Source organism: Macaca mulatta, chromosome 14, assembly GCF_049350105.2.
Source record: "Macaca mulatta isolate MMU2019108-1 chromosome 14, T2T-MMU8v2.0, whole genome shotgun sequence".
NCBI classification, from domain to species: Eukaryota; Metazoa; Chordata; class Mammalia; order Primates; family Cercopithecidae; genus Macaca; species Macaca mulatta.
The window spans coordinates 10,271,245-10,287,996 of NC_133419.1; the positions used below are offsets into that span (position 1 = coordinate 10,271,245).

General features: G+C 57.0%; 1 protein-coding gene and 1 long non-coding RNA gene across 31 annotated transcripts in view; one reads left to right on the forward strand and one right to left on the reverse strand.

The window, feature by feature from the left end:
* Positions 1-16,752, forward strand: part of MACROD1 (mono-ADP ribosylhydrolase 1) — a 171,676-nt gene that overhangs the window by 33,149 nt on the left and 121,775 nt on the right.
* On the reverse strand, positions 8,397-16,361 carry LOC144334153 (uncharacterized). Its single transcript, XR_013403652.1, has 2 exons — positions 15,152-16,361; positions 8,397-10,637 (listed from the first exon to the last, which is right to left on the reverse strand). It is a non-coding gene; the product is annotated as an uncharacterized LOC144334153 (long non-coding RNA).

A 16,752-nucleotide genomic window follows, 5' to 3' on the forward strand; every position in this document is an offset into this window, starting at 1 on the left:
TGGAAATCAGTTTTATGGCCTGCGCGTTTGTCCGCTGAAATGTGGGATGCTCTGGAGGGAAAATAAAATGCTGGGATGGTTCTGGCCCTGAAAGGTCAGGTGGCCAAGGGCAAGCGGCAAGGGCTCAGGTGTCTCCCACAGGCCAGGGTTGCTCTTTAGGGACCGTCGTAGCTGGAAAGGGGGACAGGGAAGGTGTGTGCCAGGACCGGGAGGGGGCCTGGAATTCTAGTGGGAGGGCCGGCCTGAAGCTTCAGGACCTGTCCCCTTTGTCATATGGTCCCCGCCAGACTGACCTGGGATGGCGAGAGTCATTCTGTTCTCCGCGATGCCCGGGTATGCCAGCTGGCTCCCCTCAGGTGCCATCTGGGGCACCTTGCCAGCCACTGGCAGTGTAGACTTCTCAGTGTAAGTGAAAAATAAGCCCTCTGGGTTTTGCCAGTCAGGATGCAGGCCTGGCAGGGGCTCTCACCTGCAGGAGATGCCTCATCTTTCGGCAGAGTTGGCTGATCGAGAGCCGGGCAGGGGGCAGAGATTCAGCAGGAGCACCCAGCAACCCACACAAATCTTCCTGCCTTCCCTGGGACCGAGGACCCTGGAGGGAGACTCTGAGGGCCCTGCCCTAGGAGAAGGCTGCTTCTCTACTCCTCTCTTAATACGCGAAGAGCTCCTACAAATCAATAAGAAAAATGGGCAAAAGATGTGGACAGGCAATTCCCGGTAGGAGAAAAACAAATGGGCGGTAAACAAGTGAAAAGATGCAGAACTTCGCTAGTAATCAAGAAAAAGCTAATTGAAATAAGAGACATCATTCTTCACCCACCAGAGAGGCGGGTGCTGGAAGTATTGGTATGCACAGGTGTGGCGCAGCCAGGGGAGGCTGGAGCTTCCTCAGGTGCTGTCCCCCACCCCTGCATCTCACACCAAACCGGCACTTAGTAGGTGCCTGGAAATACTTGCTTCATGCCAGATAAACAGGGCTCATCTCGGCTCACAGCAAGTCTCAGCTGGGCTGCTGCCGCCACTGCGTTTGTATCTTTTGCTTTCCCTCCTCCCTGTGGGTTCAGCTTCCAGTCTCACCTCTACCCCCCAGCTCCCTTGCCCTTGGGGTCCCCATGCTTCCTTGGCAGAGGCTGGGGTCTCTCTGGGCTTGGCCTCTCACTGGGGGAATGCTGCTTCCTGCTTCAGGGTTTCAACTCTCTCTGCAACCTCACGGCTGGTGCCAGGGGTGCACTGCAAAGCTCAGGGCGGGGTGGAGTGGCTGCGATGGACATGGGGACCTCCAGAGCTGGGCGGCCCTGGCTGTTATTTTGGTTTCTTTGGAATCCCCTGGCGTCCTCCACTGTAGGAAGCTCTAGTAGTGACCTCAGCCTTCTTGCCCTGATGGCCACCTCCATCATCCGGCCCCAGAACTTCTGCCTTTTCTCATTCATTCATTCCCTCTACTAACCTATCCATTCTAGCCGGGCTGGGTGACTTTGGGCTTTATAGCTGCATGTTGTGTCTCTGCTCCTGGCCTTTGCCTGGGCACTTACCTCTGCCAGGAGCACCCTCTCTTCCATTTCCTTGGCTGACTGACCATCCTCCAGGTCCCAGCTGAGAAACCCTACCCTCGAGGAACTTCCCCAGACCTGGGTTTGCCATCGCTCCCATGTGCTCCGTAACACATTCATTCATTCATTTCATTAATTCCTGCAGCAGGTGCTGGGGCTGCAAGGGGGAGCAAGGGAGATGTAGCCCAGGCAGCTGGGGTGCCCTAGGGTCCTGCAAGTCACCTGTCATGACCAGATCCCAGGGGAAAACCTGTCTGAGAGTCGGGGACGGGACAGGAGCCCTGCGGCAGCCCACTCTGGGAGTGGCTCAGCTTGCTGCACTGGGAAGGGAGGCTGGGGTGGGTGGTAGGGCCATGCCCATGGGGTCCAGGTCCAGATGTCTTTCTCTGCCTGCTCCACCTGTGTCCAGTGCTTTTGGAGCACAGGGGAGCTGCCTTTCAGGAGGAGATCAAGGGAGAGAACGCGAGCCATACTTCATACGGCCGCAGCCCCGGGCATCTGGCTCAGCCTCCTGCCCTCTCAGTTTGCATGTGCCTCCCTGTGCAAGGCAGCTAGCGGGAGAGCTCCAGCCTGGGATCCCCAGCAATCTCCTCTCTCAGCTCCCTCTGTCCCTGTCCCCCATCTTTTGAGGCATAGCCTGGCCTATTCTGTGCCCCCGGCTTCCTGCCAGTCTTCTTTCCAGTTCCCCAAGCCAAGGTAGATGCAACCTTCCTTTCTGCATTCAAAGGGAACAAAGTGATTAAGACCCAGTCCCTGCTCATTGTGTAGCGGGGCAGCAGGGGCATAGCGTGGGGGCTCCGTGCATCTGTGCAGGAATCCAAGGTGCTGGGGGCTGCTCAGGGACGGCTTCCTGCGGGAGGTCTTCCTGGGGAGGTCTAGTTCCCCCCAGGGCGCTCTGGCTGGGGCTTATGGGTGTGCATTTCCCTCCAGCTCACTGACCCTCAGCCTGGTCTCTTCATGAGGCCTCATGGGGCCAGGACTCAGGGCATTGGGGGGAACCTCGACAGACCTAGTTCCAGAGCTAACTCCGTCACCATGGCCTTGGGCAAGCTGCTTAGATCTGGGCCTTGGTTTGCTGATTTTAAAATGGGAGTAAACCAGCCTGCCGTGCCTCCCTGCCGTGAAGATGAAGCTCGGTGACAGATGCCTGGCGCCTGGCACCACTGGCCCCCACTGCCTTGCCTCTCGCAGATGGGTGCCCCTTCAGGAAATCCCCCCTAATTATGAAGTTACAGATCTGGATAGTCACATGGGGAAGAGCCACATTCATTAGGAGACCCGGGCACACAGCCTGGACTGTGCCAAGCATCTCTCCGTGCCAGCTTCCTGGGGATCGTGGGCTCAATAGAGCACATCCCTGCATCTTCCTGGTGGCAGGTTCCATCTGCCAGACCCTGAGGAGCCGCTGACTGGGGAGGGCCTGCTCGGGACCCGCCCATCCCTGGCGTCTGCCCCGAAACCCTTCACCCTGGGTTTGTAATCTCTGCTTTAAAGAGGACGCCGATCCCTTTCCCCTCCCCCCGCCCCACCCCTAACGACTAGGGCCCTGATCCAGGAGAAAGCTAATTAAAGAATTTCTGCTCTTGGCTCAGCCTGGACATAGAAGATTCCCCTTGGTCTTCCTGGAGTATCTGAAAACAGGTGGAGAAAGGGGGCATCAGATAAGCCCCGGGAGCCTCCATAATAGGCTTAATCCCCCCAAAGCCAGCAGGTATCAAACAGCTCTCCTCCCAGCACCACTGAGAAAGGGCTCGAGAGCTCAGAGGATGCGGGGCTGTTCCCAACCCCATGGGTCCCAGACTGCAGGTTACCTTGTCCCCAGCTCCCCATGAATGGGAGACTGTGTTCCCCATGAGTTTAGATGGAGTATCAGCTGTTTCTGCATAGTTCTCCAGAGCGGGGGAAGGTGCAGAGACCTGGCCCCAGCAGCTCCAGCGTGGGGAGGCCCCACTTCCAGGGCTGCCAGCAGTCACTGTGATGACTGACAGGTAGCAGGTGCTCAGTCAATGCGCCCCTTCCTCCTGCTCACTTCCCTCCTGTTCCCCCTGCCCCCCTCGTCTTTCTTTCAAGGGCCTGTTTGCCTCTAGGAGATTTTCATCAACCAACCACAAATATTTACTCAACACGGCAGGCAGCACATGAGCTCCACGGGGCAGGGGGCTCTCGGTCCCATTTGCTGCATGTTCCCCATCTGAATAGGGCCTGGCATGCAGTAGGTGCTCAATAAAGGCTTGGTTGGCAGTCACATCCTGAGACAGGGTAGTCTCTGCTCCCAGATAACTTACACTCCTGCTGCCTTCAGAAAACATCCTGAGGGGCTGGGCGCGGTGGCTCACTCCTGTAATCCCAGCACTTTGGGAGGCTTAGGCGGGCGGATCATTGAGGTTGGGAGTTCAAAACCAGCCTGGCCAACATGGAGAAACCCTATCTCTAGTAAAAATACAAAAATTAGCTGGTCGTGGTGGCACACGCCTGTATACCCAGCTACTTGGGAGGCTGAGGCAAGAGAATCGCTTGAACCTGGGAGGCGGAAGCTGCCAAGATCACCTCACTGTACACCAGCCTGGGCGACAGAGCGAGACTCCATCAAAAAAAAAAAAAGAAAACGAAGCCGGGCGCGGTGGCTCACGCCTGTAATCCCAGCACTTTGGGAGGCCAAGGTGGGCAGATCACAAGGTCAGGAGATCAAGACCATCCTGGCTAATATAGTGAAACCCCGTCTCTACTAAAAATACAAAAAATTAGCCGGGCGTGGTGACGGGCGCCTGTAGTCCCAGCTACTTGGGAGGCTGAGGCAGGAGAATGGCGTGAACCCGGGAGGCGGAGCTTGCAGTGAGCCGAGGTCGCGCCATTGCACTCCAGTCTGGGCGACAGAGCAAGACTCCGTCTTAAAAAAAAAAAGAAAAGAAAACGTCCCGAGGGTCTTTGAGGGATCACAGAGTCCCCACACGTGGGTGGGGTGAGGGTCTTAAAGTCTGCCCTCCCCGTCACTCTGAGCTATGGCCAAGCTGGGTGTAACACTGGAGAGAGTCAGGGTGTCCTCACTCGCTTCAGGCAGCTGGCCCCCATTTCCCTCTGCAGTGCCTGGGGCGGGGGTGACAGGCAGCATTTAGACCCGCGGCTCCCTGCGCAGGGACCTCCTGGGGCACTCGCCTGCATCACAAGAATAAAAATGATAAAAACCTGCCACTGAATTCTGGGTGGCAGTAAATTACTTAACACCTGAAACAGGTTGAAATGTGGCCACCGTGGTTTTAATAAGCCCATCTCCGATGCAGTGCTTCCTTGAGGGGCCGGCCGGGTCTCTTCTCGAGGCATAATTTCATCTCGTCCCAGGCTTGGCAGCATTGCAAATAAGATTTCACTTCCCCTGTAAATCTCCGACGGGGGGAGTGCAGGATTTCATTTGTGCTGTCAGTTAGCACTCCAGAGAGCCTGTTTACTTTGCCGCAGGAGGAGAAGGTCCTCCGGAGGTGCTGGACAGGGTGGCAGGTGGGGAGGCGGGGAGGTAGCAGCATGAGTGGGGGCCCTGGAAGCACGCTTTATTTGGGGTGCCTGAAAGTGGATGAGCCAATGTCAGAACCACGGAGGCAGAATTTCAGGGCCGGCTGGGAGCCCTCCCATGCGTCCGGGACCCTCCTAGGCTGGGTGATAAGACTCAGCCGCAGAACTTGGGTGTGGGGGTGTGGCCTGGGGTGTTAGACCCCTCCCGGGTTTGGACGCCTCTTCTCCAGGATGCTCGGTGAGGCCAGAGACTCCTCCTGGGAAGTAGGGGCAGGAGAAGGGAAGCTTCCAGAACCCAGTGGTAGCCAGGTAAGGGCAGTTTCCAGGTACAGGAAAGCAGCCATGGAGGGGTAAGGTATCACCCACTCTTTCTCCCGTTTGAGCAGAACTTTTAGTCCTGAGTCTGACAAAACAGATGAAGTCAGATACACAAAGCTGGAGCCCTGGGACTTGAGGTGCCGCAGGGCAGCCATTCGGGGGTATTACCCACACGTGCCCCTAATCTCAGGGATAATGTAAGTCCTGAGAGATTTGTGGGGAAAGAAAGGGCCCAAAGTGGCTTGGCTGGAGGGTGGCATGGTGGGGGCTGTAGCAGTGGTGGGGGGCAGGTTTCTCGGGGGACCACCCCATCTCCTGGCATCCAGCTGAAGACGTGGTATCAGGGCTATTTGGGGCCAGCAGGTCCCCTGCAGGGCCTTTGAGGCACTGGCCAGCCCTGCTTGCTCTCCTGTAGGGACGGGAGGCTCACTGCCCCTCCGACCACCCAGTCCTCTTCAGAACAGGTTATGTTTGGAGGGTTTTCCTTCCATTCCTGAAACACAGGTCCTGGCAATTCCCTCCTGTGCGGCCCAAACCCGGCTGGGCCTCCAACTCCCCTGGGGGACATATTAAAACCTGAGATGTCCCCCACACCCACCCCCCGTCCTGAAGCCTCAGGCTGCAGCCAGCCTGTCATCCTCTTCAGCAGGCTGTGGACCTGGGAGAGCTGGGGGTGGTTTGGGGAACAGGCCCCACCCTGTACGGATGCCTCTCTGTGCTGGACCTGGGGGCACTTTGCTGCCTGGCTCCGAAGGTCCTGCCAAGAACCTGGGCCTCCCTGCAAGAAGTGCCAACCAGCTCAGCACCTGGTTCCATCCCTGGGGGCCAGGAATGCGGGAGAAACCCCCCAGGAAGCTGTGCTGGGGGTGGGGGAGGCCTGCACTCCCCAGACAAACTGTAGGCAACACGGCCTCCCATGCCCTCTCACAGAGGCTCCGTCACAGCCGTGGGGTCGGTGCGGATGGTTTCTGAGCTGGGCACTCCCAGTGGCTTTACCTGTGTCGGCCTCCCTCACCCTCCCAACAGCAGTCGGAGATGGAGTTGTTATCATGTACACATGGACATGGAAACTGAGGCACAGAGAGGATGAGTAGCACAGATGGAAACTGGTGGAGCCCACGGGTCTAACCCAGTACCCAGGGACTCCAAGGCCCCGCCCCAGGAGGGCAATGGTGTTAATCCAGTGGTTCCCAAAGGCCTGTGACCGGGAACCCTTTCTGGGCAACACCTCTGTTAGCTCCAGGGACTGAGGAACACAGTATGAGAACACAGCCCTTCTTCCCTGGCTTCAAGGGCTCCGCAGGAGTCCCCAGATTTGTGGCGCTGCCACACATGGGGAGGGTGAGGTAAAGCCGGGAGCAGGACTTCCTGGGGGAAGGGTGGGTTCCCTGGGGTTGGCAAGGGCTGTGGTGCTTGGAGAGTCATCCTCCTTGTACTCACATGGATCCAGGAGCAATTGGCCGATTGATTTACTGTTTATTGACTCACTCTTCATTCCTGTTTACGGGGCCTCCTGGTGCCAGAGCAGTGCCCTCTGGGGATCTGGAGGTGTGGAGGGTAAGACCTGCCAGTCTGGGCCCACCCGAGCGAGGCGCTGGAAGGGGTCACCTGTGCAGGTGAGAAAGGACAGCAGAGGCACAGGGCCAGGGCGGGACAGCCAAGGAAACCAGCGCAGCATAGACCTGGAGTCTGAGCCACACTGGGCCTGGGCGGCGTCAGGTGTGGTGGGCAGAGGGTGAAGCTGCACTGGGGCTGGAGTCTGAGCGGGGCAACGGGGAGATGGGGGGACACAGGGCCTTCCTGAGTGGGGCGCAGAAGCGGACCTGCCCTCCTGTGTGCCTCAGGCAGGCGGTGTGCCAGGCCTTCCCCGTTGCCTCCTAGTCCTCCTCATCCATGGAAGCGTCCTCTGTGGAAACCTGGTTCCCCACAGAGCCTCCCCAGCCCCACCCAGGCTAGGCCCCCACTCAGCCACGGAAATTCCTCCCCACTCCTCCATGAGGCAGGAATATACCAGCCCCAGCGCATAGTAGGCCCTCAGTCCATATCTCCTGGCTGGCTGACTGACTGTGTTCCAGAAAGAGCCCTCGGCAGCCCCAGAGAATGGGTCTCAGGTGAGGGAGTGGGCACCTTTCTTGGGCACCCACTGTGCGCTGGGTCTGAGGGGGAAGTTGGAAGAACAGCCTGGGTCCTTTCCCGGGTGGTCACACTGTGTGTGCCACACTTTAGAGTGGTCTCTTTTGGGCTGCTCCTGCCCCGGCAGGATAGGAGGTGAGGATGGAGGAGGAAGGTGGCGCATAGAGCACCTGTGGGGCCCGCGTAACCCCACCCAGGGCCACCCGCCACCAAGAATTAACTTTGCTTCTTTGGAATATAAGGAAAAACCCGTTAACTGTATCCAGACATGAAATCAGATCTCAGGCAGAAGTAATGAGTTCTTGTTTTATGTTAAATTTAGCAGAAACTGCTATTGTTCTCATGGAAATTTTGTTCCTTCCTGTCCCCCTCCCTTTGGGGTGTGAGAGAGGCAGATGAGGCTCCAGAGCTGAGTGTAATGGGCACATCTAGGGGATGGGGGCGTTTGGGGTGGTGGCATAAGTTCATGTCCCCAAACACCCGGACAGTCCCACTTTTAGCCGGGAGCCACTTGGTTGCTGGAGCCTCTTCCAGGATAACCCACAGCTCCTGCTGACACATACTTCTCCATGTAGAGACCCTCTCAGAGTCTGCGTTCAGCTCTGGGTCCCCTCATGGTGACTCAGGTGTCAGTAGACCTCTGGGGCCTGTGGGTGGGGACAGAGGGCCCTTCTTCCTGCAGCGGAATCATTTTGGTTGGGACAGTGCCAGAGCGAACAGTCTCTATCCTGCCCAGCCACCACCTCTGAGCCAGGGCACCCCAAGAACGGAGCTGACCCTCGGGGGCAAGGCCTGGGGAGGGGTGTGGGCCGCTGAGACCGCATGTGCCCCGGACACCTGGCCCCTGGCCCGTTGGGGTGCCAAGCCGAGAGTCAGCAGCAGAGATGACTGTAAAAGTTAAATCTTTCTATTTATTTCAAGAAAGAACAAGGCAAGTGGACTTGGACATTTTCTATGAAAACAGACAAACAGAAAATATGACCAAGTAGTTAATCACATTCATCTCAACATTGAAGTTTCAAGGCACCTACAAGGAGGAGGCCAAAGGGCGGTTCGCAGTGCACTTTGGTTTGTGTTGTTGTCCTGGTGGTGGGTGTTTGGGCCAGGTCAGCCATCCAGTCGCATGGCAGTGGGCAGTAGCTGGGGTGGTCAGGCCCGTCACTCAGGCCCCTGAGACCGCTTCCAAGAAAAAGAAAGGAGACAGTGCTGTACCCGGGCGACTGATTCTGCAGGTGAGGAAGGCTGGGGGGCTTGGGAAATGGGGGTACTGGCTCAGGAGCCCCTTGGACATCAGACGGGATCTTGGTCACAGGCTTGGGAGAGATCAGGCCTGCTCCCCAGACCCAGGCTTCCTGCCTTCTGTAGAGCAGAAGAAGGACCCACCCCATTCGCTAGGGGCTGGCCAAGGACCCCTCCCTGGTCCCCTCCTCCTCTTCAGACCACCGGGAAGGGGACGACGCTGTGTGCCACTCCAGAATGCTTTACGACGCTACATGAGATACAAATAACCTGTTAACATCTGGAAAGGGAATTACTGTTGGTAGCTCTTAAGACATTCCTCTGCCGTGTTTATAGGGGGTGCGGGCTCTTTTAGACAACTTTCATCTTTGGCCTCCCTGTTCACACTTGCCTCCTGGCTCCAGCCAGCAGAATCCCACAAGTGCCCCTCTCTCTGGCTAGCCTATTTCGACGCCACGTACCCACTCCACCCTCTGTCATCTCTCTCCCCACTTCTCTCCCCCTTGGATGACAAGCCAGGAACACTGCGCTGTGTGGCTTCCTCCCCATGGTGCTCAGCCTCTCCTTATGAGCAGGAAGGCACCAGGCAGGTTCCTCGGAAGCCCCTGGCCGCTTGCGGTGGGTGCCCGGGCGGGCTGCTGGCGGTATGGAGGTGTGTTGTGTTGGGGACAAACAGTCTTAGGCTAGTTTCGGGGTTTTGCGGGGGTGTCTTCTCACCTACGTACTCAGAACTTGTGAAAATGGGACTAGCCCGAGGAGGGGTGGGCTCAGTACATTGCAAGCCTGCGTTCCATACAGGGAAGGGGAGAGAGGCCTGGGGCCGCCTGGCTCCAGGGAGATGAGCCGGTGGCGGCCCCACATCCGCCATGGCTTTGATTGTCGGTTTGTGGTGCGTTTGTTTTTTCCCATCTACAGAGGAAGCCTGAGGAGTTCCTCCAGGTGGGTGGCTCCTGGTGCAGGGATTCTGCGGGGGCGGCAGGCAAGGCAGCAGGTGTTGCCTGGGATCTGGATTTCTTGCAGCGCCTCTGTGGGGCCCTCCCCCAGGTCTCTCCCCCTTGTCATCCACTCGAGGCAAGTCTTGAAGAAGGGAAACTGAGTCACCCACGCAGGTGGGGGCAGCCACCGGATCTCTCAGAGTGGCTACATTTCTCCATCTGGCTCACAGCTGGCAACGCGTGGATCCGAGGCGGGGTGGAGCGAGGTGCTTCCGAGAGGTAAAGCTGCCGAGATGAGCCCTTCTCTGTGCCAGCTGCTGGCGGGGCAGGTGCAGGACGAGAGAAGCCCATTTGTTGCCAACACTCATGCCTGGGACATCCTCACTGAGTGGGCAGATGGCAAGTGGGGAGGAAGTGAGAGGAGGCGGCGGCCTCATTCCATTGGTGGCGGAGAAAGGATTGAGTACCCCTGTGTGCCAGGCACTGTGCTGGGCCCCAGTGACCCTGGGAAGGGCAAGGTGCTGACTCTGACCATTTACCTTGATGAGATTTAGGGCTGGTGGCAGCAAAGACCTTCCTTCGAGGACTGTCTGGTCTTAGGCTTTGGGCTTTCAGGTGTGGGGAGGCGGGGGGCCAGGGCACTGTGCCCACTCAGATGGCCACAAGTGTTTTGGGGGCTGGCTTTGTTAGGATGTGGGGGCAGTCATCCCACCCACAGGGTGCCCTGTGCCCTCAGTGCCCCCACATTCTCTCCTGGCACAGGCCGGGCATTTCAGTGACAAGGGGTGGGAGGGGACAGTGACAATGATCTCGAAGAGCCAGGCCCTGGCCAGGGTCTCTAGCAGGTACCAGAAGCAGGAGCTGTCCCAGGCAGGGGTCTCCAGGGGAGACGTGGAGAAAAGATGAGGCTTTGGCCCTGCGCGGTGGCTCACACCTGTAATCCTAGCACTTTGGGAGGCTGAGGCGGGCGGATCACCTGAGGCTGGGAGTTCGAGACCAGTCTGACTGACATGGAGAAACCCTGTCTCTACTAAAAATACAAAATTAGCCGGGGTGGTGGCATGTGCCTGTAATCCCAGCTACTCAGGAGGCTGAGGCAGGAGAATCACTTGAACCCGGGAGGCAGGTGTTGTGGTGAGCCGAGAGTGCACCACTGCACTCCAGCCTGGGCAACAAGAGCAAAACTCCCATCTAAAAAAAAAAAAAAAAAAAAGACTAGGCTTTGCTCTGTGGCTTTGGGGGTCTCCAGGCACACCTGCACATCTATTTATGGTGAGAAAGGGGGCCTGACCCCCTCTTTTGGAATTTCCAAAACCAGGGAGAACCCACAGATTAAAAATGCCGAGGGAGGGGGAAGAGCAAAGAAAGGGGATGGAGAGCAAAAAGAATCTGTGAGTTTTTAAAAAGAAGCAAATATGGGTATTTCAGGCACCTACTTAGAACATTTCAAAAGAAACGGTAAATGCTTAAAACCACAGAGTGAAAAGTGCCCCAGGCGCCGTCCACCGGCGGTGATGGATGGATGGATACAGTGGCAGCAGCAGCATAGAGTGTGTTGGACTGCACGGGAGGCAGTCCTGGCTTAAGAGACAGGCCCAGGATGCAGTCCGGGCTTTGGAGCCGCAGGGCCCGGGAGGTGCTCTCCGTCAGCCCCTCCGGCGAGCCACAGGTGCTGAGTTTAGACTCTGGAAAGTGGGTGGCGCACATCTGTACTTTCTTGGTGCCTCTTGGACACTGAGTATAGGTATTTTGCAGCCTCTCTGCTGGCACAAGCGGCTTCTTGGTGGGGCTGGATGGTCTGGCTACAGGACTGCCCTGACTTGGGGTTTTCAGGGGATTCCAGTGACTTTGAGCAACACAGTGAACATCTCTTGATATCTGCTCCCTTTCAGTGTCCTGGGGGATGAGAAAGCAAGGGTGGGAACCAGGATCTTCTAGTCAAAGCACCAGACCTTGGGAGGAAAGTATCTGCCAGGTCCCCATCTAGCGCTTGAATGCTCCCAGTGATGGAGAGCTCACTGCCTGCTTCCTTTGCTGGGCTAGAGTTTCTCTTCCCTGACCTTCAGTTTTCCCTTTGCCCACTCCCCTTTTACTGGCCACAAGGAGTGGACTGGAGACAGACCCACCCAGAAAGGAAAGTAGAAACAGAAAGGAAGTAGAAAAGCCCATGACTCTAGAGTCTACTCTCTAAGGACTGGATGGGCCACTTGTCGCAGAGGCCTGAGCCCCTTTCCCTAGGGCAGTGCTGGAGCCTCAAGCCTGAGTACTCTGACCCATTCGGTGTTGGTCTTCAGAGACCCTGGCTCCCCAGAGAGCCAAGCCAGGGCAGGTGCCCCCTACCTCGCACCCACCTCCCCCCCCCCCGGCCCCCGCCACCCATCGAGGCCCAGGAAGTCCCTGCTGTGCAGATAGCCACTTGGGGCAGGTTCATAAACCACGAAAAGTCCCCCTTTCCCTTCACCTCCAAGGAGTTTAACCTCTCCTAATCAATTTAGCAGACTCCCTTGGTTGTAAACGGTAACGATTTGCATTTTTGAGCCTTTTTATCCCTCCTTAAGGAAAAAACATGCCTCCTCTCTGCACTCAGGAAGGCCGATGCACGGCTGCGAATCGCTTGTGAGTGCTCGCCCTGGCACCCACCCAGGGGCAGGCAGCAGCCGCTGTCACCTGCGCCTATCGAGTATGAGGAGGCACGCGGATGCTCGCCACTGATCCTGGCTGTGTCCTGGCCCTGAAAGCAGGGTCTGGCCCTTGGGGGCACAGTTCCCTGCGCCCGGCCCCTCCTGCCAGCACCGCCCCTGCTCTCCCCATTGCCCTCCCCGCCCCTTCACTCTCTGCCACATCCAATTCTCCTTGTTGTATTTTTCATAAGTGCGAGGCTCAGAAGCCCCTGCCTCCTCCCTGGCACGTTCAGCAGGAAGCAGGTTTCTGAAGTGGGCTGGCTTTGGGACTTGAGCTGCCATTTTCAAGGGGGAGGGTCTGCTCTTTCTCCTCCTCTCCTGGCTCCTTGGCTCCAGGGCTGGAGGTGAAGGAGGGAGGCACAGGTTTGGAGGCAGACTTGGGTCCCGGCCTGTCCTCTGCTCAGGCCCTGACCAGCCCCTCCCACCCTTCAGGGATCCCTCACCTGACTTGGGCCAGCTAGGACCTTTCAGCGCCAGCACTGGGGAGGGGCCCCCACTCGGCCTCTGGAGCACCAGTTTCCTGAGTGACGTTGGACCCCGCCCTAGCACACCCCCACTTTACTGAAAGGGAAACAGAGGCCGTATTCTCACCGAACCGTCTTTCCCTGCACCTCTTGGAAAATATCTCCCTGACCGCCTCCTCGGCTCTCTGCCTGGCTTTGTTCGGACAGGGCTGGGCTGGGCTCAGAGGGAGGGTTTCCTGGACCCCCAGGGGAAGGAGGAGACCCCGTGCCTGCATAGAGGGAGGGAGAAGAGGCACAAGGCAGGTGTGGGCTTTGGGCTTTGGGAGTGTCAGCTTGGGCCCCTCCCAGCTGCTGCCGTCTTCCCAGGTGCTATCCCCTCCCCTGCCAGAGTCACCCAGAGCCAGGAAGGTGCAATGCCCCAGCTCTTGGCTCCAGACCTGCATCCCGGCCCTGGGTCAGGGAGACCCCTGGCTGCCTCATGTACCATGTTAGCATGGAGGTGGTCTAGCAAGCCCCAGCCTATTTAAAGAAGATGGAGGCTGTGGCGGGAGGCCGTGGGGAGGGGGAAGGAGAAAAGGGAAGAAAAGCAGCTTTTGATGCACATCATGTCTGTGGAATTGAGTATGACTAATTAATAGATTTTATTTTTAGTAATCTCTTAAGCATTCCATACGTTGGGCCCCACGCCTGAGCTGAGCTTACAAGAGGCCTCATTCGCAAAATGCAAATGATTCCCGGCCTGCTGGTGCCTTCTCTCTCTCCTTCCTTGCCTTTTCTTTCCTTTCCTTTCCTTTTTTTTTTTCTTTTAAGGAGAAATTTAAAGGAAAATTGCTATGTAATAGAAAAGACATTCCAATCACTACATCTAATTACCACGAAGGGTAAACCACTTAACCAAAGAAGTGTCGTGGGCTTTTTTTAATCTTTAACTTTAAACCTGCCTTAAATGCCACAAAACGTACTTATCAGTGCTGAGGCCACTGAGGTTGTTCTGGTTACTTAGAGGCTGTGAGGGTCAGCCCGGCCGAGGACGTTCCCTTGGAAATGTCGGCTGTGCACGGGAGCCCGGGAGAATTTAGACAGGCCCGGGGGAAGGCAGGGTGTCCTGAAACATCTCCTATCTTGTGGTGTGAGACCAGCTGGGAAGAGCTGGGCCAAGAGGGGATGGGGTTTCAGAACGGACCTAGCTTCTGGCCCCCTCCCTGGCTGAGGGGGCTGTGATACAGCAGATATTTGGGGGCTTGCTCTGGGAAAGCCCAGAAAGGACCCTGGGAAGGTGTCAGGATTGCTGAGGGGCAGAAAAGATGAGAAAGTCAGCTCTAGAGCTGGGTCCCAGGGCCCTGACTGGGTGGAGCTTCCACCTTCATCCGCACTTAGAGCTCCGGGGGCGGGTGATCCCTGCAATGAGGCAGGCAGGGTCTGGTAAGAGGGGTCGAGCCCCGCACTTGCCCAGTTAGTGCAAGAACCAGAAGCAGGAGACTCGTGTGGTCCTGGGGCCCAAGGAGCTCCTCTGGGGCAGCTGCCAGGGATCCTGCCTGCCTGGGCCCACTCTGTGCAATGCGGGGGAGGAAGGCTCATCACCTAGGCCTTGTCTGGGAGGGCGTGGCTGGGCACAGGCTGGCTCCCAGCTCTGCCTGCTCTCTAGCACTAAGTCCCCCGCACTCCTGCCCCAGCCAAGCGGGACCTTCCCAGGCAGCTGTCAGTCCAGGCCACCTACTGTCCCCAGATGCCTTCCTAAACACTAAGGGCATGACCTGACCTGTCTAGGGTAAGGAGAGGAGACAAGGGGACCTAGGTGAGGTGGGGACAGTGTGCTGGCAGCACCGTGTTGCAGATGGGTGGCACTTGGGGGAAGGCAGTGATCAGAGTGGTGCCCTTCAGGGAGGGGGGGCTCATTTTAGAATCAGCAGAGACCTGGGACTTCTGTCCCCCATACCAACATGGCACACCTCGGGCACTCTCTCCTCCCAGACAACCCAGGTGGGCCCTTCTGCTCGTCTCAGGGCGGGGGGGGGGCCGTGGTCCACAGGGAGGGCCTCCTTTTTTTTTTTTTTTTTTTTTTTTGAGATGGAGTCTGGCTCTGTCGCCCAGGCTGGAGTACAGTGGCCGGATCTCAGCTCACTGCAAGCTCCGCCTCCCGGGTTTTTTACGCCATTCTCCTGCCTCAGCCTCCCGAGTAGCTGGGACTACAGGTGCCCGCCACGTCGCCCGGCTAGTTTTTTGTATTTTTTTTAGTAGAGACAGGGTTTCAACGTGTTAGCCAGGATGGTCTCGATCTCCTGACCTCGTGATCCGCCCATCTCGGCCTCCCAAAGTGCTGGGATTACAGGCTTGAGGCACCGCGCCCGGCCTTTTTTTTTTTTTTTTGAGATGGAGTCTCACTCTTTGCCCAGGCTAGAATGCAGTGGCACAATCTCGGCTCACTGCAGCCTCTGCCTCCCTGGTTCAAGTGATTCTTCTGCCTCAGCCTCCCGAGTAGCTGGGTAACAGGCGCCCGCCACCACGCCCGGCTAATTTTTGCATTTTTAGAGAGACGGGCTTTCACCATGTTGGCCAGGCTGGTCTCAAACTCCTGACATCAGAAGATTGCCTTGGCCTCCCAAAGTGCTGGGATTACAGGCGTGAGCCACCACGCCCGGCCTGGGGCTTTTACACAGACCTGACATTAAGGCCTGGGGAAGTTTCTCTCTTGACCTTATTGTGTGAGAAAATGATTCAGGCAGGAAAAGGAAAAACACGTCTAGTTTCGAGTGAAAGGTGCCCACGCTGCTTGGCTGTTCCCCAGGGCTGAGGAGTGGACCTGTTCTGTGGGCTAGCTCCCCCGGGGCCGTGCTGGGAACCTGCGCCCGTCCTTCAACTTTCCACGTGGCTGTTGTGTCCGCTCCTTTCAGCCTCATCTCCTCACTGAAGGCGCTGGTCGGGCCTTTTAACGTAACCCCTGCCCTGCTGCTGCTTCTGCCTTTGCTTTCGCACGGCGGCGGAGGCTGTTTGAAAAGAGCACCACCAGGCGCTCCTAGCCCTCTCATCCTCCTGCCCTCGGACCAGCATCTCCTCTTTGACGTTCCTTTTCCTCGGCGCAGAACAAGCAGCACAGTGACAGATGGTGACCCGGGCTCCCCGAGTACTGGGACGCAGGCTCCACTCTTCCCCCCTCTCCGATTCGCTGTCATTATTTCATCATCGTTTTAATCTCATGGCTCACCACACTGCACTGTCAGTTGATAAATGAATGATAGCGACATGGATTCCAGAGAGAGGAAATAAAATCTTAACTCTTCTGAGGGCCCCAGCCAGGGCCCTTTTGGAGGCTGGCATTTTTAGAAAGAGATCTGGCCTCTCCCTCTCAAGAAACAGAGTCCCAGGGGTGGGCCCAGCTGAGTTTTCTACGTTCAGGGAGGGACTGCCGTCACCCAGGGCTTTTTTGAGAATTTTTGTGTCTCTTTCTGGGCTTTGTTTGAGCAGCCATGGAAACCAATAGGTCTAATCAGCTGATATTTAAAAAAAAAAAAAAAAAAAAAAATCCCTGCGCTAATTACCCGTCCTAGGAGGGAACATTCAGCACATGGTAAATGCTCCGAAAGTAGCTGTTAAGGTGATTGCACGTGGTGGGGGAGGGAGATGAGGACACTGGAATCAAATAAAGCTTTTATCTAGATCAGAAAGGAAAGCAGCCCAGCGCTGGCCAAGCTGAGCTAGGGTGGAACTAGAAGCCCCTGCTGCGATGCCTCCCTAAGCCACCCGTCTGAGACATACACGCCTCAGCCTTTAGGAACAGCAGTAGCCCCCAGAGACCAAGTCTCTTCCCCCACCTTACTCCCATCCCCAACACACCGTCTACTTACTCAATGATCTCTAGGAGAAAGCAACACTTTCGCAATTCTATTGTCTCAGGAAATGGTAAGAACTGACCCAAGGAGAACGGTAAGGA